General features: G+C 38.3%; 1 long non-coding RNA gene across 1 annotated transcript; it reads right to left on the bottom strand.

Moving 5' to 3' along the window:
- Positions 1-25,255, bottom strand: LOC122448151. Its single transcript, XR_006271527.1, has 3 exons — positions 25,177-25,255; positions 16,346-16,350; positions 1-88 (listed from the first exon to the last, which is right to left on the bottom strand). It is a non-coding gene; the product is annotated as an uncharacterized LOC122448151 (long non-coding RNA).
- Positions 25,256-25,455: the final 200 nt, after the last annotated feature.

Raw genomic sequence — 25,455 nt, 5'->3', positions numbered from 1 at the left:
TGATCCTACAGATGTTGGCAATTTGATCTCCGGTTCCTCTGCCCTTTCTAAATCCAGCTTGTACATCTGGAAGTTCTCGGTTTACGTCCTGTTGAAGGCTACCTTGGAGGATTTTGTGCATAACCTTCTGTTTAATGGGTAGAGTTTCTATTTCCAATGATGAAAAGTTTTGGAAATAGATAATGGTGGTGATTGTACAACATTGTGGGTGTTACTAATGGCATAGAATTATACACTTTAAAACAATTAAAGTAGAAAAAAATTTAAATATACTTTATAATAATTTAAAAATATATTAAAAAACAAAAAAGTATTAATACCGTTCTTAAAATTGGTTTTTAGCAAATGAATGAAGGGAAAGAATTGGTGATCACCCTAAGATTTCATGGGATGTGAGGCTACTCATTCTATCAAAACTGAACCCATAGAAAGAAGAGGGATGGGACTGTGAAAATGAGAAGGAATCTGGCATTTTGATGGTGCTGAATATGAGATGGTCCTGTGGAGAAATGAGTATTTGGAAATTATTACCATTTAGTGGTAGCTGAGAAAAATAGCGTATGATAATTAAAGTGTGAGACAGTTTCAGGAAAATTTAAGCTTCTCTTTTAGTCTAATAAATATTATTACATTTTACTGGGGAAAAAAACTAATAGAAAACACCTTCTTTCTTAATGGCAATCATAATTCTTTTTTCGGCTATTCTCAGAATGGAAAAAATCAGAGTGAATATTATTATACTACTTCATAGCAACAACCTAATTTGATTTTCTTTTGATTACTGCCAAAAATTTAATTAGATACATAATCCATGATCATTAATAGTCTATTTATTCTAAGACACCATGGGCTTTTGGAGGTTGATTGTGAGAACTATCTTACTTAGATACCCCCGTGTCCTCTGTGGTAGCATAGACTGTTGCTAAGACCCCCTAGATATATGAATTTGGATATTGCCAGCAAAAATTAATGGACTCTATCCTGGAATTGAAAGGTTGTTACTGAACGATAAGACGCGGGATTCTTGGCCTCCGGAGGAGACGAATTCAATCCGGGGCCAGAGACGAGGCTGGATCGCTCAGAGCTTTTGTGTAATAAAGTTTTATTAAAGTATAAAGGAGATAGAGAAAGCTTCTGACATAGGCATCAGAAGGGGGCAAAAGAGTACCCCCCTCCTAGTCTTTAGCTCTATGTTATATAGTCACTCACAGTCTGTTAATGAAAAGAAAGGAGTGTCATAAAATTTAGAATGGCACCAGATAATTCATCCCCGCCCATAAAACGATTGACTTGAATCTTGTAGAAGGGCAGAATACCTACAAATAGTTTCATTTACATAGATTAGGGGAACAATACCTGAGTAAGTAAATTAGGCCGTTTGGCAGAACCAACTTGAAGACAGAGTCTGGGGTACATTAACATAGCTTAAGACAACATTTCCACAAGAAAAAGAAATGTATTGGTTAACTCAAGGTTTGAGAGTAGTTAGCTTCAGGTGAAACCAGGTGTCATGGCAACACAGCATTTTAAGAGAAACCTCCTTTTAAATTTGTATAGAGAAGAAAAATATATCGCTGGTTTTTTTCCTCCTGCCGCTTAAGAGAGAGAAAAATGTCTGGCACTTGCAGCCTCTTTCCTCCGTTTGGAGACCCCTGGCCTTCCTGCCTGTTACCCTCTCAGAATGACTTCACATTATAGAACCCCGAAGCCAAGATTCAAATGGTGTAATGTGTGAAAAAAATCTTGAGATAGTTTAAAGTTCTGTATAAAATGATACAATAAGGCTGAGAGTCAATCAGCTTACATCATTAGTATAAACATGTTAAGAAGGAAGCAGTATGATGATTTTTTTTTTTTTAAATGTGTGTAAAACTAGCTGGGTTTATGACTTAAGAACTCTGATTTGGTACTTCAAGCAGTTCCTTAAAAAAAAAACATACATTTAGTATATTCAACAGTATTGACATTTTGGACCAGACAATTCTTTTGGTGGTGGAGCAGGGAGCGGAGTTGTTCTATGCACTGTAGGTCATTTAGCAACATCCACGTCCTCTATCCACTAGATGCTGGTAGCACCTCCCCCAGTGCTGACAATCATCAATATTTCCAAATTTGTCAAAAGTTCCCTGGGAGCCAAAATTGCCTCTGCTTGAGAACCCCTACTTGTATATACAGGTATTTACATCTTAACTCATTTATAATAATAAATGCACATAGTATTCACAACAGAGCTCTCATCATTACATAATTGAACTACTGCCTTTGAGAAATGCTAAGGAGAAATGCTTACCTACTGGGAACAAAGGAGTTATCCTAGGTGCAGCGGTAGATACCAGATGCCTGACAACACAGGCAGCCTTTGAAGCCACTGGATAGTGATTAGGTGAAGATTTTCTCCCCTCCCCAGAGGCTTTCGTACTTTAATTTCTAGCTTCACTTTCTTAGTCCCATCCCTCTCCCATCATAGCCACCAACACAACAGTACCAGTGTCACAGAATAAATCACCTTAGAGAATGCAGTTTACCCTGCTCAGGGAGAGATGGGTAATTTCTTTCATTATTTTTCTTATCAGTTGCTGAGAAGTCAATAGAACATCAAGGCAGTCATAAAAATTCTAAACAATAACCTCTTGGTTCTCTGGTGTAAGCAAAATAACATACTGCGCATTTATGGATAATATATAAGCTGTTTAGAAAGTCTGTGTTTTGTTGCTGTTGCTTTTAAATTACAAATGTGGAGTTCAGCTTAAGGTACATAGAAAACTGAGGAGCCTTTTAGTTTTAGTAAATAAAAATAATATGAGCTAACACAAGCACAGAATGTAAGTCCGAGAAAGAGAAAACTAATGTTTAAAATAGACACATATGTATAGTACATCAAAATGTATAACTTTTAATTTTGAAAAGTTTTTAGATTTGCAGAAAAATGATAAAAAGAACACAGTTCCCATTCACCCCTTACCCAGATTTCCCTGGTGTTAACACCTAGCAATGAGCAAACTTGTGTGTTAGTCACTCAGTCATGCCTGACTCCCTGTAGCCTGCATTGCAAGCAGATTCTTTACCATCTGAGCTACCAGGGAAGCCCCTTGGATGGAACTTGGTTATGAGACAATTCTTTTCTGCAGCTGAGCTGGGGGAAGGAGGGAAGGAGTCTAAAGGTTCTGGGGTCCCCTGAGAAGGAGGCCACCCCAGGAAAGCTGAACCAGAGGTGGAGGGGGGCACTGAGCCTGATGACATCCCTAGGCTCCCAGACCTGAACGGGTCCTCCCACCCCTGGGCCTTTCATACTTGAAGCCCATCATAGATGATTCTGTCTTCGCCACCTCAACACCTGATGGGACTCCAGATACCCTGACTTTGGCAGTGTCCAAACCCGGGGCTGGACACTTGCAGACGTGGACACTTGTGGATGTGGGAGGCAAGCAAGCTTTCCCTTGGGCCTCCATCAAAACCAGGATATAAACAATTGGTACAATATTATTTGCTATGCTGCTTTATTTGAAGTTCACCACTTTTCCCACATATGTCCATTTTCTGTTCTAGGATCTAATTCAAAACACTAGAATATGTTTATTTAGCTGTCATGTCTGCTTGTTCTCCAATCTGTAACCATGCTGCAGTCTCTCTTTGTTTTTCATGACCTTGGCAGGAAGAATATTCCTTAATTTGGGTTGACTTGGTATCTTCTCAGGATTATCTTGAAGTTCTGCATCCGTGGCTAGAACAGCACACAAGAGATGCCGTACCCTGCTCAGAGCATCTTATCAGGAGGGTGAGATGAAAATATGTCTTATTATTAGTTATCCCTGTTCTCTTGGTTGAGGTGTTGTCTGCTAGGTTTCTGCTCCATAAAGTTACCATTTTCCTTTTAAAATTAATATCCTGGGGAAGACTCTTTGAAACTATGCACAAAGCCTGCTTCTCAAACTTTGCCTACTACTTTCATAATCTATGTTGGTGACTCTTCCCTGCAAAAATTATTTCTCTGGTGTTTGCCTTGTCATGATCTATTCCCTAATTCCTTCTATATTAGAGCTTCTCTATAGATAGAGCTTTCTGTTCTCTCCCACCTGTTTATTTATTCAGCTATTTGTTCTATTAGGAGGAATACATGGATATTTCCTTTATTCTGTGTGTTAGAAGACAATACATATTCTCATCATTTATTTTTTGCTCAAAATGATGTAACTTTTGGCCTCTTTCCATTGAAGCCTAGGTCCTCTCAGCATGTCAACATCCTTTTCTGATCACTTTCTTATTTTTCAGCACCAAAGGAGATTCTTGGCTCATTTTGTAATTTTGTAATTTTAAAATGAGAACTTCTCCTGCTTTTCATTTAAAATAAAAACAATTTTCATGCAGTTAATAAACATGACTGGGATTTACAAAAGCCAAATAATTATCCTGGAAGAAAAGTGATTTAATCTCCATACAGAAGAAAGATGGTAGATTGTAAGAGAAAAGGAAGGAAGGAAAATGCAAAAGAGTAATATAAATGATACATTAAGAAAACAGATAAACTTGAGAAGAGAAACAAAGTGAGTGGAAAAAAGAGAAAGACTTTTAAAAAAATTTAAATGACTCTAAAGCACAGTAAATGGGGAGAAAGTAAATGAAAATGAGGTGTAATGATGGTTTTTTTAAAAAAGTAATTTGTATTTAATTTTATATAACACTTCATCCATTTATAATATTAAAATTAAATACTTTGCATAAAATTCTTATGAAAATTTAGGAAACTAAATTTCCAGTCTTTTATTCCCAAACTCTTTTGGTATAAGATTTATTAAATTTGTGGATAGTTTCTTCTCTGAGATAGAACATACTTTGATTCCTTTTTTTACTTTTTAAATTTTTTCATAAAAACATGATGGAGGGGACAAAATTTCTTTCTTATCAGTTGCAAAGCTAAGCTTGGTTAGCTGCCACCCTCCCCCCATTTCTCTTTCAGCCTATCCTTGACATTCTAGTTCTAGGCTCTAGAGCTGGTATTGATCTCCTGTCACCAGGAACTGATGACACAGGTGTTGACATTCTCTTCCCAGCCTTGGGAACTGACACATGTAAATGATTATGTTGATATGATATATCAGGGAGAGTTTGCTAAACAAGCCATATGTCAAAACTTCAAAAAGAGTCCCATTCTAGACTAAAGGTCTCCCAAGGGCTAGGACACTGGTCTGTGAGCAAAATGCTGTTTCACCAGAAATGAAGAAATGCTACAAAGCCATTGTACTAAAGGCAAAATTCTGGTACCATATAGAAGAGTCAGAAAACAAACACATGTGTATATGGAGACTTGGCATAATATAGAGGTGGGACTTCTAATCAGTAGGGAAATGAAGACTTGTTTACTAGAAGGTGTAGTGTTGAGAAAACTGGATAAACAAGTAAAAATAAACCTTGCTCACACTATACCTTCAACAAGTCTTGGGGTGGGTAAAAATGTCTTAAAAAACACACTAAAAAAAGCACAAATCATAAGGCAAAACTATGGATGGATTAGCCTTACAAACACAATTCAGAATTCCTGTTCGGTGTAGGAATCATAGACAAAGTCTGGGAGAAGTGAAATGCACTAAAATCTATAAGTTATTAATATCAGTAATATACAAGGGCACTAAAAAACAAATGGGCAACCCATAGAAAAATAAGCAAAAAATAAGACTGAGCCATTCTTAGTAGAAACAAAAATGACTAGAAAGACTATGAACAGATAATTTATCATCCTAGAGATCAGATTAATGCAATGTTACAACAATGACCCTATCTTTTTGAAAAAAAAATAAAAACCACCAGTGATATACCAAGTGATAGCAAAGCTACAGGAAAATGTGAGTCATATTGGACTTCAGGTACAACCTCGGACAGTGCAACATTCAGAAGAAAGATAATTATTTTCTGAAATTATTCTTGCAAAATCCTTATAAAATACCTTTGCAAATACAAATCAGAGAAAAACCTACATAAATGTCATATGAAAGGATGCTTATCTAAGGTCTCAGCGATGTCTTACTTGTGGTACCAAGCACAGAGGCAATCCTATTGGCTACCATTAGAAACACAGGGAGATAAAAAAGTGATGGATTCTGTGTAATTAAATGCAAAGAGCTAGAGCTTGAAATGGCAAAAGGAGGATTCTAAAAAGAGCTTGGGGGTGAAAAGAAGAACTGAATGATATCTGGAGCACAATACTTGTGGTGCGAGGAGAGGGGAAAGTAAAATAAAATGAGAAAGAAGTTTTGCATGAAATGATAGCATCCTAAGAACTGTGTGCTTGTGCAACTAGCTAAGCAAAAGCAAACATTTCTGAAGTTTTCTCCACTACAGACATGTAACCTATCTTATTTCATCCACTGTCTACATGATAGAAAACAGGCTTATCTGGGGTTCAGTTGGTTTAAGAATCTGCCTGCAATGCAGGAGACTTGGGATCTATCCTAGGATTGGAAAGATCCCCTGGAGAAGGAAATGGCAACCCACTCCAGTATTCTTGCTTGGGAAACCCCATGGTTAGAGGAGCCTGGCTGGCTACAGTCCTTGGGACATGACTTAGAGTCGTGTCCAAGAGCCGGACGTGAATTAGAAGTAAATCACCACCACCACATGATAGAGAAACATTAAAGTCATAGCCCAACCCAAACAAGTTTATATCTTATACATCTCCTGTTTTTACACTCAGAAAAAATTTAAATCATTTTTACTATAATCATTGATCCAAATGTTTGTCATTTTTATATAAATTAGGAAACCCCGGTTGAGACATATTTATTTAGTCACGCACATGGCCTTTCCCCCAAGGTCAAGTTATGGGTCTTCCAAAGCTTAATTGGTTTGTTTTCTTAATACAATGCTACACTAAGCTTTTAAACAAAGAGTTTACCTTTATTTTTTCAAGTTGATCATTTCCCTGAATCTGATTTTCATCTGTTATCAAAATCAGGAAAAAAAAGTTTAGAAAAAGTCATACCTTCAAGCAGTTTAAATAAAAATCATGGATAATTCTCATATCTTTATTTAAAAGGAAATACTATAAGCACTATTTCTGAAGCCACATGTACCTTCCATATAAGAGGAAAAATAAAAATTTTCCTAAAATGATAACTTAGTTTTTATGCTAAGTGAAATGGTGCAAGCATGTTTTGTGTTCCATTGATAGAATTTCCTTCTGAACCCTTCTTTTAGAATCTAAATAAGGAAACTATAGTTCATATGGTAACTCTCCAAATCTGCATGCTGGCTGGGAACAAACAAGAAGATTACATTCTAGGGCATTTGGTTCTTGAGGGCAGTGCCCTGTGCTCCCAGGCAGGCGGCAACCTGACTGTTCTGTGGCTTTGTTCTAGCTAGCGTTTAAAATTTGTGCCACAAGATGGCAATAGAGTCTATAAGTACACAGTCCTTTCTTGGCTGCTGTGGGATCTTGACAATGCTCCATTATTCCAGCATTCGATTTATTTATTTTAGCTTATTCTTTATAATACAAACATAATTGTTACTCAGATACTTGAATTTCTAGATGACGGAAGCCTTGTCTCTATAGCTTTGTGTAATCTTTAATACTTCACCTTGGTAGTATATATTTTTTAAAATAACATATTTAGTAGGAATCCGTTAGAAGAAATGGAGTAGCTCTCATAGTCAACAAAAGAGTCTGAAATGCAGTACATGGGTGCAGTCTTAAAAACAATAGAATGATCTCGGTTCGCTTCCAAGGCAAACCATTCAACATCACTGTAATACAAGCCTATGCCCCAACCACTAATGCAGAAGAAGCTGAAGTTGAATCGTTCTATGAAGACCTACAGGAGCTTCTGGAACTAACAGCAAAAAAGATGTCCTTTTCATCTTAAGGGACTGGAACCTAGGAAGTCAAGAGATACCTGGAGTAACAGGCAAATTTGGCCTTGGAAGACAAAATGAAGCAGGGCAAAGGCTGACAGAGTTTTGCCAAGAGAACGCACTGGTCATAGCAAGCACCCTTTTCCAACAACACAAGAGATGACTCTACGTATGAACATTACCAGATGCTCAATACCAAAATCAGATTGATAAGTCAGCCCTTCGAATCAGGTGGCCAAGATATTGGAGTTTCCGTCTCAGCATCGTCCCTCCAATGAATATTCAGGATTGATTTTCTTTAGGGTTGACTGGTTTGATCTCCTTGCAGTCCAACTCAATGGGCATGAGTTTGAGTAAGCTCTGGGAGATGGTGAAGGACAGGGAAGCCTGGTGTGCTTCAGTCCATGGGGCCACAAAGAGTCGGATATGACTGAGCAACTGAACAACAATATTTACTGTGGGCTTTTCTGGTGGTCCAGGAGTAAGGAATCCAGCTCCAGTGCAGAAGATTTGGATTCCATCCCTGGTCCAGGAAGATTTCCTTGGAGAAAGAAATGGCAACCCACTCCAATAATCTTGCATGAGAAATCCCATAGACAAAGGAGCCTGGTGGGCTACAGTCCATGGGGTAGCAAGGAGTCAGACATGACTGTGTGATTAAACAAACAAAACAAAATATTTAGTATGTAAATTATATATGCCATATATTATATAAATATATAACCTGTAACATAAAGGCAGGTGTTAAATAGCCGTATATACTCCTTTGTCGCATTGCTTTAGTTGTAAGTCACATCCAGCCTTTTGGTGACCCCATGGACTGTCACCCACCAGGCTTCTCTGTCTATGGCATTTCCTATGGAAAAATACTGGAGTGGGTTGCCATTTCCTTCTCCAAGGGATCTTCCTGACCCAGAGGTCAAACCCACCTTTCCTGCATTGGCAGATGGATCCTTTACCACTGAGCCTCCAGAGAAGCCCACGCTCCTTCGTTACTGTCATATAAATAAGGACTTGCTGGAGAAAGGACTTGTGAAGAAGAAATTTTTTTGTTCACACTGTTTATTCAGTCTGAAAACAACAAGAACCTAATAAATACTTGTCGAATGAATGAATGTAGTCACTTGGCTCTCATCTTCTTCATTCTACCTAAACTAATAAATATCACTTCAAAAATATGCTATTTCTTTAAAATCACAATTAAATGACTATTGAACTTGACAGTGGACAGTTACTACAGTGAAACAACACTTGGTGGCATCTCCTAAAAAAATCGTGTTTTCCTATGCTTATTTTAAAAGTTTCCCTGTTACAGTAATCAACACATTGGGGAGGGGGGGAGGACTATCCTTCCTTGAGGGTCTAAAATCAAATGCAGCTGAAACCGACCGTGTGACTATAAACGAAAGGCAGAGTGAATTCCACATCTGCTTGGCTCTTTCTGTGTAACTTGAAAAAGTCACTCCACGTCACATAATAGCCATATAATAGAATAGGTCCACTAAATGAGATGAGAGACGTACAGAATATGTTCAGTCAATAGCTATATTTTCCCTATATTGTCTTCCCCACCCAAGATACCAGGTCATTACTGATCCAGTCCTGAATTTTAGAGTGAACTGTAATATGCACCCAGGTTTTTCTCACTTCCTGGGGCCCCTCCTCTCAGCCCAGAGAACCCACCACCAGCTGCCCTGTTCCCCCACACAAGTCTGGGTGGCAGGCCCACAGGGTCCCTCCTCCAAGTGCAATTCATCCGCATTTTCTGTGCAGAGATCTGAGGTTCAGGTCTGCAGAACCCCTTCTTTAAATGTCTAGTTTTGATGAATCCAACACTTTCCCTTTTCTTCCCTTAGCCCTATGAGTGCTAGTTGTTTCCTGCAATTTTCAGTTGAGTAATAGTTTTTTTCTTCTCTCTCTCTCTCTTTTTGCTATTCTTTCTTCACTGCTGCGTTAATCATTCTTTGCACTGATTTCTCACTGTCAACAAAACTGGCATAGTTTCGGTCCCCTGAATAGACACTGACCAATAACCCTTTTGTCAGTTGGAAGCATATTTCAAATCTTCCCTGTTGAAAATTTGGTAAATTTCTCATCCAGGCTAATGAGACATGAATTAACACTTAGGAAACTTTCATCTGTATTCTAAAATGAAAATGAGAGATATTGCTTATGACAATATAGAAAAAAATCCAAAGAGGCGTCTAGCAAAGATGTTATTTTTGCAAAGTATATGCTTGGATTCTACAACAAAAGCATCTTTGAAAATGCAATTATTACTTAAACTGACTGGAAAATTACAGTTCAACAACTTCAAAAGTGGGAGAGATACTTTGACCCTGAAACAGAAACATCAGTATCCATAAAACAGTAAAAGAAAACTGGATATGTTTGTAATTCTGGCTTTTACGTTGTCTACAAAGTTACCTCAACCCATTGTGTTTTATACACCTTGCTTCTCAGAGTCAAAAGACTCCACTCAGATATTTCATTTTCATTCAACAGCATGCCTTTCTCAAAGGGCAGCCCCAGTTTAATTGGGAAGGAATTCTGTCAAAGGAAAGTTAAATGAGCTGGATTAAGATGCAAGGATTATGATTTCTTATCTGTTTTGATGGCTTTTGTTTATCTGTAACATTTCCCAGATAATGGACTAGGAGAGCTGGCTCAGTTTTGTTTAAGTTTCTTAATGAGATGTCCTGGCTTGCTTTTCTTATTACAGTATGTGTTACCATGGCTACTATATTTTTGAAGATTTAAGGTTTTTCTCAAGCAGATACCTTTTGAGCTTTCCTCCCAGATTACGTAAATAATGCATGCTTTAGAAAAATTCAGAAGATACATCAAATTACATGGAGAAAAGTAAAGATCATCTGAAATCTCACCACTCTCCCTCACTATTAATTTACATACTTTTATGTAAAATCTATGATAAAAACTTTTAAAATACCACTTTATAAAACTATTTGTAAAAAAAAAAAAAAAACTATTTGTCATTATCTTGTAAAGCTAACCATATGCATAGCCTGGCAATTCAAGCCTTAGGTATATACATGATGGGGAAGTTCAGCAGATGTAGACTGGGATGATTGTAAAAGACTCCCAAAGAGAGAAAGCAGCATGATGAACACTTGTTCATCACAGAGGTAGAAAAAATAAATTGTGGTATACTCATAACTAAGAGGAGAGGGCAATGGCACCTCACTCCAGTACTCTTGCCTGGGAAATCCCATGGACGGAGGAGCCAGGTAGGCTGCAGTCCATGGGGTGGCGAAGAGTCGGACACAACTGAGCGACTTCACTTTCACTTTTCACTTTCATGCATTGGAGAAGAAAATGGCAACCCACTCCAGTATTCTTGCCTGGAGAATCCCAGGGACGGGGGAGCCTGGTGGGCTGCCGTCTATGGGGTCACACAGAGTTGGACACGACTGAAGTGACTTAGCAGCAGGAGCAGCATAACTAAGAGATTATGTAGCAGTGAAAATGAATAGACTAGACTCTTCACATGCATGAATTTTAGAATATAATTTTTAAAGGAAAAAAATGTAAGTTACAAAAGAATGCACATAATTCCATTCTTATGAAGATAATAAACAAATGAAACTCAACTTTATCTAGGAATATGTGGTTAATCTGTGAACAAAAGCAAGAGAAAGATAAAGCACCACAGTCTTCTCCTGTTTCATCACCTCTACCTCACCTTCACCCTCTAGTCTTATGTTTTCACCCCTACCAAAGTCCCAGTATATGTGCAGCCTTGGAAATGTGCTGCTTGGATCTCCTTTCAAGAAAGAACTAGACATTGAGCTGCAAGGAATACAGTCAGTTAAAAGCCATGAACGTCAAGTTCCCCCTCAGCTCTTGAGTTGATGATGCACAGCTTGGGACAGAAGTCAGCCAATAACTGGCCATTTGTGCCCTATGTGGTACTTCTTCAGTGGGCAATTTTAGTTTCAGGGCTACCCATTGGACTGGTCAAGGCTTTGACAGAGCTGAATTATAACCTATAGCTTGCTTTATCCTATCCTGCATTCCCCCCACTTCAGTCTTTCACAGACACTATCCACCACAAAACTTCTTGCACTCTTAAGCCCATCTCAACATCTCTTTCCCAGTGGACAGAAAAAAATATTTATTTTCTCCAACTGACCCAATTTTATACAAAGGCACACATCAGAAGGTTTAGTGCTGTTTAAAAGCTATGATGGTATCACATATAATTCTATTCATTTGCTTCTGCCACTTAAGATAGTGTGGCTCTGGCTCCAAGTCCACCTTAGAGATTTAACTTGTTATTTTAATGGCTGCACAACATTTGCTGGCATAGATGTCCCTCAGTTGATCAGTTGCTCCTGTTATGGGAATTTTTGTTTTCAATCATTCAGCATTTCAAAGAGTGCTGCAATAAAAATACTTGCATATATAATGCACATTGTATACACACAGATGTACCAAACTTTTATTTCAATGGGGTATATTTTCAAAGGACTTCAGGAAGTGTGAACATGCATATTTTGAATTTGAACAAGTATTGCAGATTGCATTCCAAAAGTCACTTACACAGTACACATTCTCATCGGCCAGGGGAGAGGATACCCTTCCTCCACAACTATGCCATAAGCAGGTGTGGTGATTCTCTTCCAATATGAAAGACATAAAGCTTTATCTGCTGTTACTGATAATTCTACTCTTTAAGGGACTGGGGAAATTGAGCATTATTTCCACATGTTTATTGCTTATTTGTATTTTTTCCTCTATAGACTAACTTTTTATATAGTCTAATTTTCCTATAATTCTTTAATTTGTTATAGCTCTTTGAGTATTACATAGAATAACTACATACATTTTATTTTTTTAATTAAAGTGCAGTTGATTCACAATATTATGTTAGTTTCAGGTGGATAACATGGTGATTCAATATTCTTATAGATTATACTCCATTTAAAGTTATTATAAAAATATTGACTATATTCCCTGTGGTATACAATATATCTTTGTATCTTATTTTATTTTATTTAAATTTTGTTTTTTATAACACAAAAACATTTTGTATTGGGACATAGCCAATTGACAACGTTGTGATATGATAGTTTCAGATGAACAGCGAAGGGACTCAGCTACATACACATGCATCCTTTCTCCCCAAAACAGCCCTCCCATCCAGGCTGGCACATGACATTGATCTGAGTTCCATGTGCTATACAATAGGCTTTTGTTGATCATCCATTTTAAATATAGCAGTGTACGTGATCTTCCCAGAGTCCTTAGCTATCCCTGCCCCCCCCCCCGCCCCCCGCAAACCATGAATTCATTGTCTAAGTCTGTGTGTCTCTTTCTGTTTTATAAGTTCATTTGTATCATTTCTTTTTAGATTCCATATAAAAGGGATATTGTACGATATTTCTCCTTCTCTGTCTGACTTATGTCATTCTATCACACTCTCTATGTCCATCTATGTTGCTGCAAATGGCCTTATTTCATTCTTTCTAATGGCTGAGTAATATTTCATTGTATATATATATATATATCACATCTTCTTTATCCATTCTTCTGTCAATAGACATTTAGGTTGTTTCCATGTCCAATGTTTCCAGCATTTAGTTGCTGCCATTATAAATAGTACTGCAATGAACATTGGGGTGCATGTATCTTTTCAGGCTATGTTTTCTCTGCCCAGGGGTAGGTCTGCAGGGTCATATGGTAGCTTTAATTTTAGTTTTTAAAGCAACCTCCATACTTTTATCCATAGTGAGTGTTCAGTTCAGTTCAGTCGCTCAGTCGTGTCCGACTCTTTGCAACCCCATGAACCGCAGCACGCCAGGCCTCCCCATCCATCACCAACTCCCGGAGTCCACCCAAGCCCATGTCCATTGAGTCGATAATGCCATCCAGCCATCTCATCCTCTGTCATCCCCTTCTCCTCCTGCCCTCAAACTTACCCAGCATCAGGGTCTTTTCCAATGAGTTAGCTCTTCGCATCAAGTGGCCAAAGTATTGGGAGTTTCAGCTTGAACATCAGTCCTTCCAATGAACACCCAGGACTGATCTCCTTTAGGATGGACTGGTTGGATGTCCTTCCAGTCCAAGGGACTCTCAAGAGTCTTCTCCAACACCACAGTTCAAAAGCATCAATTCTTCGGTGCTCAGCTTTCTTTATAGTTCAACTCTCACAGCCATGCATGACCACTGGAAAAACCATAGCCTTGACTAGACGGACCTGTGTTGACAAAGTAATGTCTGTACTTTTTAATATGCTGTCTAGGTTGGTCATAGCTTTCCTTCCAAGGAAAAAGTGTCTTTTAATTTCATGGCTGCAATCACCATCTACAGTGATTTTGGAGCCCAGAAAAATAAAGTCTGACACTGTTTCCACTGCTTCCCCATCTATTTGCCATGAAGTGACAGGACCAGAGGCCATGATCTTAGTTTTCTGAATGTTGAGCTTTAAGCCAACTTTTTCACTCTCCTCTTTCATTTTCATCAAGAGGCTTTTTAGTTCCTCTTCACTTTCTGCCATAAGGGTGGTGTCGTCTGCATATCTGAGATTATTGATATTTCTCCCGGCAATCTTGATTCCAGCTTGTGCTTCCTCCAGCCCAGTTTTTCTCATGATGTACTCTGCATATAAGTTAAATTAGCAGGGTGACAATATACAGTCTTGATGTACTCCTTTTCCTGTTTGGAACCAGTCTGTTGTTCCATGTCCAGTTCTAACTGTTGCTTCCTGAGTGTACCAGTTTGCATTCTCACCACCAGTACAGGAGGGTTCCATTCTCTCAATACCCTCTCCAGCATTTATTGTGTATTTTTTTATGATAGACATTCTGACTAGTGTGAGGTGATATCTCATTGTAGTTTTGATTTGCATTTCTCTAATAACTAGTAATGTTCAACATCTTTTCAAGTGCTTTTTGGCCATCTGTATGTTCTCTTTAGAGAAATGTCTATTCAGAACTTCTGCCCATTTTTTTGAGTGGGTTGTTCATTTTGATTCTGTTAGGTGTCATAAGCTGTTTGCAAATTTTGGTGACTAATCCCTTATCAGTCAGATCATTTGCAAATATTTTCTCCCAACTTGTGGGTTATCTTTTTCCTATGTTTATTGTTTCCTATACTGGGCAAAGGCATTTGATTTTAAGTAGGTTTCATTCATTTATTTTTTTCTTTTATTCCATTATTCTTGAAGATGGATTTAAAAAGATGTTGCTGTGATTTATGTCAGAGAGTGTTCTGCCTAAGTTTTCCTCTAAGAGTTTTATAGTGTCTGGTTTAACATTTAGGTCTTTAATCCATTTTAAGCTTATTTTGTGTATGGTGTTAAGGAATGATCTACTTTCATTTTTTTACATGTACTGCCCAGTTTTCCCAGCATCATTTGTTGAAGAGACCATATTTCCACCATTGTGTAGTCTTGCCTCCTTGGTCACAGATTATTGACCACAGATGCGTGGGCTTCTTCCTGGGGTTTCTATCCTGCTCCATTGATCTAATTTCTGTTTTTGTGCTGGTTCCATACTGTTTTGATGACTGTAGCTTTTTAGTATAGTCTGAAGTTAGGGAGCCTCATTCCTCCAGCTCCATTTTTCTTTTTCAAGATTGCTTTGGCTATTCGGAGTCTTTTGTATATCCATACAAATTTTGAGATTTTTTGTTCTAGTTCTGTGAAAAATGTCATTGGTAATTTGATAAGGATTGCATTGAATCAGCAGGTTGCCTTGGGTAGTACAGTCATTTTTACAATATTGAGTCTTCCAAGCCATGAACATGGTATATCTTTCCATCTGTTTATGTCTTTTTTGATTTCTCTCATCAGTATTTTATAGTTTTCAGAATACAGGTCTTTTGTCTCCTTAGGTAGGTTTATTCCTAGGTATTTTGTTCTTTTTGATGCAATGGTAAATGGAATTGCTTTTGAATTTCTCTTTCTAATCTTTCATTGTTAGTGAATAAAAATGCAACAGACTTCTGTGTATTAATTTTCTAATCTGCAAATTTACCAAATTCATTGATTAGTTCTAGTAGTTTTCTGGTAGCATTTTTAGGATCTTCTTTTTTAATTTTTATTTCTTAAATTAGTTTATTTTGATTGGAGGCTAATTACTTTATGTATAGTATCATGTCATCTGCAAAAAGTGATACTTTAACTTTTTTTCCAATTTTCCAATTCCCTTTACTTCTTTTTCTTTTCTGATTGTTGTTCTTAGGACTTCCAGAACTCTGCTGAATAAAAGTGGTGAGAGTGGACATCCTTGTCTTTTTCCTGATTTTAGAGGGAATGCTTTCAGTTTTTCACAATTGATTATGATGCTAGTGTAGGTTTATCATATATGGCTTTTATTAAGTTGAGGTTTGTACTCTCTATGCCCACTTTCTGGTGAGTGTTTTCTTTTTTCTTTTTAATCGTAAATGGGTGCTAAATTTTGTCAAAAGCTATTTCTGCATCTATTGAAATGATTATATGGTTTTTATTCTTCAATTTGTTGGTATGGTGTGTTACATTGACTGATTGGAAGATGCTGAAAAATCCTTGCATCCCTGGGAGGTATAATCTTTTTAATGTATTGTTGGATACAGATGGCTAGTATTTTGTTGAGGACGTTTGCATCTATGTTTATCAGTGATGTTTGTCTGTAATTTTCTTTTTGTGGTATCTTTATCTGGTTTTTCTGTCAGGGTGATGGTGGCCTCATAAAATGAGTTGGGAGGTTTTCCTTCACATGTGACTTTTTGGAACAGTTTCAGGCAGATAGGTGTTAACTCTTCTCTACATGTTTGATAAAATTCGCCTGTGACACCGTCAGGCACTGGACCTTGGTTTGTTAGGAGGTTTTTAATCATGGTTTCAATTTCAGTGCTTGTGATTGGTCTGTACCTATTTTCTATTCTTCCTGGTTCAGTCTGGGGAGACTGTACCTTTCTAATAACTTGTCCATTTCTCCTAGGTTGCCATTTTATTGGCCTACAGTTATTTATAGTGAAAGCGAAGTCACTCAGTTGTGTCCGACTCTTTGCGACCCCATGGACTATAGCCTGCCAGGCTCCTCCATCCATGGGATTTTCCAGGCAAGAATACTGGAGTGGGTTGCCATTTCCTTCTCCAGGGGATCTTCCTGACCCAGGGATCGAACACTGCAGGCAGACTTTTTACCATCCGAGCCACCAGGGAAGCCCACAGTTGTTCATAGTAGTCTCTTATGATTCTTAGTATTTCTGTGGAGTCGTTTGTAACTTCCCCTTTTCCATTTCTAATTTTACTGATTTGAATCCTCTCCCTTTTTTTTTCCCTGATGAGTCTGGCTAAAGGTTTATCAATCTTATCTTTCCAAAGAACCAGCTTTTAGTTTCATTGATCTTTGCAATTTTTTTTCTTGTCTCTATTTCATTTATTTCTGCTCTGATGTTCATGATTTCCATTCTTTTTTGTTTGTTCTTCTTTCTCTAAGTTTTTTAGGCATAAGGCTAGGTTGTTTATTTGAGATTTTTCTTGTTTCTTGAGGTAAGATTGTATGGCTATAAACTTCACTCTTAGAACTGCTTTTGCTGCATCCCATAAGTTTTGGATCATTGTGCTTTTGTTTTCACTGGTCTCTAGATATTTTTCTTATTTATTCTTTGATTTCTTCAGTGACCAATGGTTGTTTAGTAGCATAATGTTTAACCACTACATATTTGTGTTTCTTAGAGCTTTTCTCTTGTAGTTTATTTCTAATCTCATAAAGTAGTAATCAGAAAATGTGCTTGATATGATTTCCATTTTCTTAAGCTTGCCTTGTGACATAGCATGTGGTCAATCCTGGAGAATATTCCAAAAATATTGGGGAAAATATGTAGTCTGCTGCTTTTGGATGAAATGCTCTATAAATATCAATTAAGTCCAATTCATCTAAAGTGTCTCTGAAGGCTTATGTTTCCTTATTGATTTTCTGTCTGGATGATCTGTCTATTGATGAAAGTGGATATTAAAAGTCCCCCACTATTATTGTGTTACTGTCAATATCTCCCTTTATGTTTGTTAGTATTTGCCTTACATATTGAGGTGCTCCTATTTTGGGCACATATATGTTTATAATTGTTATATCTTCTTCTTGAATTGAACCCTTGATCATTATGTAGTGTCCTTCTTTGTCCCTCTTTTGTTTTAAAGTCTATATTATCTTATTTGAGAGTTGCCGCTCCAACTCTCTTATAATTTCCATTTGCATGAGATACCTTCTCCCATGTCCTTACTTTCACTCTGTAAGTGTCTGTAGGTATGAAGTGGATCTCTTGTGGACAATATATATGAGTCTTGTTTTAGTATTCACCAGGCATTCTATGTCTTTTGGTTGGTGCATTTAATCCATTTACATTTAAGGTAATTATCAATATGTGTGATTCTATTACCATTCTGTTCATTGTTTGGGGTTTACTTTTTGTAGATATTTTCCTTCTCTTGTGTTTCCTGTCCAGAGAACTTCATTTAGCATTTGTTGTAAAACTGGTCTAGTGGTGTCGATTTCTCTTAACTTTTGCTTGTTTGGAAAGCTTTTGATTTTTCCATCAAATCCAAATGAGAGTCTTGCTGAATAGAGTATTCTTGGTTATAGGTTATTCCCTATCATCACTTGGAATATATTATACCATTCCCTTCTGGTTTGTAGAGTTTCTGTTGAGAAATCCACTGATAACCTTATGGGTTTTCCCTTGTATGTTGTATTTTTTCCCTTGTTGCTCTTAATAACTTATATTTGTCTTTAATTTTTGTCCATTATATTACCATGTGTCTTGGTTTGTTGCTCCTTGGGTTTATCCTTCCTGGGACTCTCTGTGCTTCCTGGACATGGCTGACAATTTCCTTTCTCATGTTGGGGAAGTTTTCAGCTATTATCTCTTCAAATATTTTCTCAGGTCCTTTCTCTTTCTCTTCTCATTCTGGGACTTCTATACTGTGTATATTGGTGCATTTAATGTTGTCCCAGAGGTTAGGCTGTTAGGTTGTCTTCGTTTCTTTTAATTCTTTTTTCTATATTCTGTTTTGCAGCATTGATTTCCACCATTCCCTCTTCCAGGTCATATATCTGGTCTTCTGCCTCAGCTTTCTGCTGTTGGTTCCTTCTAGTGTATTGTTCATCTCTGTTTGTTTGCTCTTTAGTTCTTCTAGGTCCTTGGTAAACATTTCTTGCATATTCTCAATCTTTGCCTCCACTCTTTTTCTGAGATCCTGAATCATCATCACTATCATTATTCTGAATTCTTTTTCTGGGAGGTTGCCTATCTCCACTTCATTTAGTTATTTTTTCTGGGGATTTGTCTTGATCTTCATCTGGGACACAATCTTATTTCTTTCATTTTGGGTAGCTTTCTGTGATTGTAGTATTAGTTCTGGAGACTGATTGGATTATGGTTATTTCTTCTGTCTGCTTTCTGGTGGATGAGGCTTGTGCAAGTTTCCTGACGGGAGGGACTGGCTGTGGGATAAACTGGGTCTTGCTCTGGTAGGAAGGGCTGTGCTCAGTAAGACTTTAATACAATTGTCTTCTAATGGGTAGGGCTGTGCTCCCTCCCCGTTATTTGTTTGGCCTGAGTCTGTAGGCTTCTATAGTATGGTTATTGGTGAGCTCCAAGAGGACTTAATGCTGAGACACATCTCCCAGGGCAGGACACTCCCAGCTCACACCTCCGCAGGATACCCTCAAGCACTCACAGGTGGATCTGGCTCAGTCTCCTGTGGGGGTCACTGCTCCTTTCTCCTGAGTCCTGGTGTAAACAAGATTTTGTTTGTGCCCTTCAAGGGTCTCTGTTTCCTCCAGTCCTATGGAAGATCTGTAATCAAACCCTGCTGGCCTTCAAAGTCAGATTCCCTGGGGATTCCCAGTTCCTTAGCCAAATCTGCAGTCTGGGGAGCCTGATGTTGGGCCTATAACTTTCACAACAGTGTGAGAACTTCTTTGGCATTATTGTTTTCAAGTTTGAGTCACCCCCTCAGTGGGTATAGGTTTTGATTTTATCACAATTGTTCCCCTCCTACTATTTCAGTGTGGCTTCTTCTTTGTCCTTGAATGAGGGTATCTTTTTTTGTTGGGTTCCAGTGTCTTCCTGTTGATGGCTGTTCAACAACTAGTTGCAATTTTGGTTCTCTGGCAAGATGAGCCTTCTATTTAATCTTAATCTTGTTACTCTGCATCTTATTTATTACATAGTTTGTGCCTCTTAATCTTCTACGCCAATCTTGCCCCTCCCCCCACCATCTCCCTACTGGTAACCACTAGCTAGTTTGTGCTCTATATCTGTGACTCTTTTCCTTTTTTAATATGCACTAGCTTGTTGTAACTTTTAGATTCCACACATAAGTGATATCATGCAGTATTTGTCTTTCTCTGTCTATTTCATGTAGCATAATATCCTCCAAGTTTTATGTTGTCACAAATAGCAAAACTTTCATTTTTATGGCTTTGCAATATTCCATTGTGTATATGTGTGTGTGTGCATGTGTGTGTGTATCTAACATCATTTTATTCATTCATCTGTTGATAGGTACATAGGTTGCTCTCATATCTTAACTATCATAAATAATGCATTGGGATGCTTTTGTCTTTTCAAATTAGTGTTCACAGTTGTTTATATATATATATATATATGTGTATATATATATATATACCCAGGAGTAGAATTGTGGGCCATACAATAATTCTGTTTTCAGTTTTTTGAGAAAACTCCATACAGTTTTATACAATGGCTGCAGTAGTTTACAAACCCACCAACAGTGAACAAAGGGCCTTTTTTAACCACATCCTTGCCAACAGTTGCTATTGTGTTCATCTTCATGATAGCCATTCTGAATCATGTAAGGTGATATCTCCTTGTGGTCTTGATTTGTATTTTCCTAGACACTGAAAGAGGCCATCAGAGGGCAGACAGACTGAAACCACAATCACAGACAACTAGCCAATCTGATCACATGGACCACAGCCTTGTCTAACTCAATGAAACTAAACCATGTCCTGTGGGGCCATGGTGAAGAGGTCTGACAGAATGTGGTCCACTGAAGAAGGGAATGACAAAACATATCAGTATTCTTGCTTTGAGAACCCCATGAACAGTATGAAAGGCAAAAAGATAGGACGCTAAAAGATGAACTCCCCAGGTCGGTAGGTGCCCAATATGCTACTGGAGATCAGTGGAGAAATAACGACAGAAAGAATGAAGGGATGGAGCCAAAGCACAAACAACACCCGGTTGTGAATGTGACTGGTGACAGAAGCAAGGTCTGATGCTGTAAAGAGCAATATTGCATAGGAACCTGGAATGTTAGGTCCATGAATCAAGGCAAATTGGAAGTGGTCAAACAGGAGGTGGCAAGAGTGAATGTCAACATTCTAGGTATCAGCAAACTAAAATGGACTGGAATGGGTGAATTTAACTCAGATGACCATTATATCTACTACTGTGGGCAGGAATCCCAGAGAAGAAATGGAGTAGCCATCATAGTCAACAAAAAGAGTCCAAAATGCAGTTCTTGGATGCAATTCCCAAAATGACAGAATGATCTCTGTTCATTTCCAAGGCAAACCATTCAATATTACAGTAATCCAAGTCTATGCCCTGACCAGTAATGCTGAAGAACTGAAGTTGAACGGTTCTATGAAGATCAACAAGACCCTTTAGAACTAACACCCAAAAAAGATGTCCTTTTCATTATAGGGGACTGGAATGCAAAAGTAGGAAGTCAAGAAACACCTGGAGTAGCAGGCAAATTCGGCCTTGGAGTACAGAATGAAGCAGGGCAAAGGTCAATAGAGTTTTGCCAAGGGAACGCACTGGTCATAGCAAACACCCTCTTCCAACAACACAAGAGAAGACTTTACACATGGACATCACCGGATGGCCAGACTAAAATCAGATTGGTTCTATTCTTTGCAACCAAAGATAGAGAATTCTATACAGTTAGCAAACACAATACCAGGAGATGACTGTGGCTCAGATCATGAACTCCTTATTGCAAAATTCATACTTAAATTGAAGAAAGTGGGGGAAACCACTGGACCATTCAGGTATGACCAAAATGAAATCCCTTATGATTATACAGTGGATATGGGAAATAAATTTAAGGGACTACATCTGATAGACAGAGTGCCTGATGAACTATGGACAGAAGATCGAGACATCATACAGGAGACAGGGATCAAGACCATCCCCAAGAAAAAGAAATGCAAAAAAGATAAAACAGCTGTCTGAGGAGGCCTTACAAATATCTGTGAAAAGAAGAGAAGTGAAAGGCAAAGGAGACAAGGAAAGATATAAGCATCTGAATGCAGAGTTCCAAAGAATAGCAAGGAGAGATAAGAAAGCCTTCCTTGGTGATCAAGGCAAAGCAATAGAGGAAAACAATATAATGGGAAAGACTAGAGATCTCTTCAAGAAAATAGAGATACCAAGGAAACATTGAATGCAAAGATGGGCTTAAAGGACAAAAATTGTATGGAGATAACAGAAGCAGAAGATATTAAGAAGAGGTGGCAAGAATACACAGAAGAAGTGTACAAAAAATATCTTCACGACTCAGATAATCATGATGGTGTGATCACTCACCCAGAGTCAGACATCCTGGAGTCTGAAGTCAAGTGGGCCTTAGGAAGCATCACTATGAACAAAGCTAGTGGAGGTGATGGAATTCCAGTTGAGCGATTTCAAATCCTGAAAGATGATGCTGTGAAAGTGCTGCACTCAATATGCCAGCAAATTTGGAAAACTCAGCAGTGGCCACAGGGCTGGAAAAGGTCAGTTTTCATTCCAATCCCAAAGAAAGGCAATGCCAAAGAATGTTCAAACTACCACATGATTGCATTCATCTCACACGCTAGTAAAGTAAAATTCTCCAAGCCAGGCTTCAGCAATACGTGAACCATGAACTTCCAGATGTTCAAGCTGGATTTAGAAAAGGCAGAGGAACTAGAGATCAAATTGCCAACATCTGCTGGATCAATGAAAAAGCAAGAGGATTCCAGAAAACATTTATTTCTGCCTTATTGACTATGCCAAAGCCTTTGACTCTGTGGATCATGATAAACTATGGGAAATTCTGAAAGAGATGGAATACCAGACCACCTGACCTGCCTCTTGAGAAATCTGTATGCAGGTGAGGAAGCAACCGTTAGATCAGGACATAGAACAACAGACTGGTTCCAAATAGGAAAAGGAGTATGTCAAGGCTGTATATTGTTACCCTGCTTATTTAACTTATGTCTAGAGTATAAGTGTTTCATGAGAAACGCTGGGCTGGGTGAAGCACAAGCTGGAATCAAGATTGCTGAGAGAAATATCAGTAACCTCAGATATGCAGATGACACCATCCTTATGGCAGAGAGTGAAGAGGAACTAAAATGCCTCTTGATGAAAGTGAAAGAGGAGAGTGAAAAACTTGACTTAAAGCTCAACATTGAGAAAACTAAGATCATGGCCTCTGCCCCATCACTTCATGGGATATAGATGGGGAGACAGTGGAAACAGTGGCTGACTTTATTTTTCTGGGCTCCAAAATCACTGTAGATGGTGATTGCAGCCATGAAATTAAAAGACGCTTACTCCTTGGAAGGAAAGTTATGACCAACCTAGATAGCATACTAAAAAGCGGAGACATTGCTTTGCAAACAAAGGTCCGTTTAGTCAAGGCTATGGTTTTTCCAGTGGTCATGTATGGATGTGAGAGTTGGATTGTGAAGAAAGCTGAGCATTGAAGATTTGATGCTTTTGAACTGTGATGTTGGAGAAGACTCTTGAGAGTCCCTTGGACTGCAAGGAGATCCAACCAGTCCATCCTAAAGGAGATCAGTCCTGGGTGTTCATTGGAAGGATTGATTTTGAGCTGAAACTCCAATACTTTGGCCACTTGATGCGAAGACCTGACTCATTTGAAAAGACACTGATGCTGGGAGGGATTGCGGGCAGGAGGAGAAGGGGACAACAGAAGATGAGTTGTTTGGATGGCATCACCGACTCGATGGACATGAGTTTAAGTAAACTCTGGGAGTTTGTGATGGACAGGGAGGCCTGGCGTGCTGCGATTCATGGGGTCGCAGAGTCGGACAAGACTGAGCGACTGAACTGAACTGAACTGATATTGTGTTTTTGCTTTCTCTTTAACTTGTTTTTTAGTCACTAAGGTTTTTTCACAACCCCATGACTGCCTCCCAGCAGGCTTCTTGTCATTCACAATCTCCCGGGGTTTGCTCAAATTCATGTCCATTGAGTCCCTGATGCCATCCAACCATGTCATCCTCTCTTGCCCCTTCTCCTCCTGCTCTCAATCTTTCCTAGTGTCAGGTTCTTTTCCAATAAGCTGCTCTTCACATCAGGGGCCAAAGTATTGGAGCTTCAGCTTCAGCATCAGTTCTCCCAGTGAATATTCAGGGCTGATTTCCTTTAGCATTGACTGGTTTGGTCTCCTTACTGTCCAGGGGACTCAAGAGTCTTCTCCAGTACCACAATTCAATAACATCAATTCTTCAGCACTCAGTCTTTTTTATGGCCAACTCTCACATCCATACACAACTATTGGGAAAAAATCAATCATAGCTTTGACTCTGTGGACCTTTGTTGGCAAAGTTATGTCTCTGACTTTAATATTCCATATGGATTTGTCATAGCTTTCCTTCCAAGGAGTAAGCATCTTTTAATTTCGTGGTTACAGTCACCATCCATAGTGATTTTGAAGCCCAAGGAAACCAAATTTGTCACTGCTTCCATCTTTGCCCCTTCTATTTGCCATGAAGTCCTGGGACAGGATGCCATGATATTTGTTTTTTGTTTTTTGTTTTTTTTTATGTTGAGTTCTAAGCCAGCTTTTTCACTCTCCTCTTTCACCTTCATCAAGAGGCTCTTTAGTTCCTCCTCACTTTCTGTCATTAGAGTAGTATCATCTGTGTATTTGAGATTGTTTATATTTTTCCTAGGAATCTTGATTTTAGCTTTGATACATCCAGCTTGATATTTTGCAAGATGTATTCTGTATATAAGTTAAATAAGAAGGTGACAATATACAGCCTTGTCTTACTCCTTTCCCAATTTTGAACCAGTCCATTGTTCCATGTCTGGTTCTTACTGTTGCTTCTTGACCCGCATACTGGTTTCTCAGGAGACAGGTAAGATGGTCTGATATTCCTGTCTTTAAGAATTTTCCAAAGTTTGTTGTGATTGTCAGTAAAAGGCTTGCATGTAGTTATTGCAGAAGTAGATGTTTTTCTGGAACTCTGTGTCTTCTCTATGATCCAACTAATGTTGTCAATTTGATCTCTAGTTCCTCTACTTTTTCTAAATTCAACTTGTACATCTGGAAGTTCTTGGTTCCTGTACTGTTAAAGCTTAGCTTGAAGGATTTTGAGCATTACCTTGTTAGCATGTGAAATGAACAAAACTGCACAGTAGTTTGAACATTCTTTGGTATTGCCCTTCTTTGGGATTGGGATGAAATGAAAACTGACCTCTTCCAGTCCTATGGACATTGCTGAGTTTTCCAAATTTTCTGGCACATTGAGTGCAGCATCATCTTTCAGGATTTTAAGTAGTTCAGCTGGAATTCCATCATCTCCTCTAGCTTTGTCCATAGTCATACTTTCTAAGGCCCAGTTGACT

This window comes from Cervus canadensis, chromosome 10, assembly GCF_019320065.1.
Source record: "Cervus canadensis isolate Bull #8, Minnesota chromosome 10, ASM1932006v1, whole genome shotgun sequence".
In the NCBI taxonomy this organism is placed as follows: domain Eukaryota; kingdom Metazoa; phylum Chordata; class Mammalia; order Artiodactyla; family Cervidae; genus Cervus; species Cervus canadensis.
This window is presented reverse-complemented; position numbering and strand designations above follow the sequence as displayed.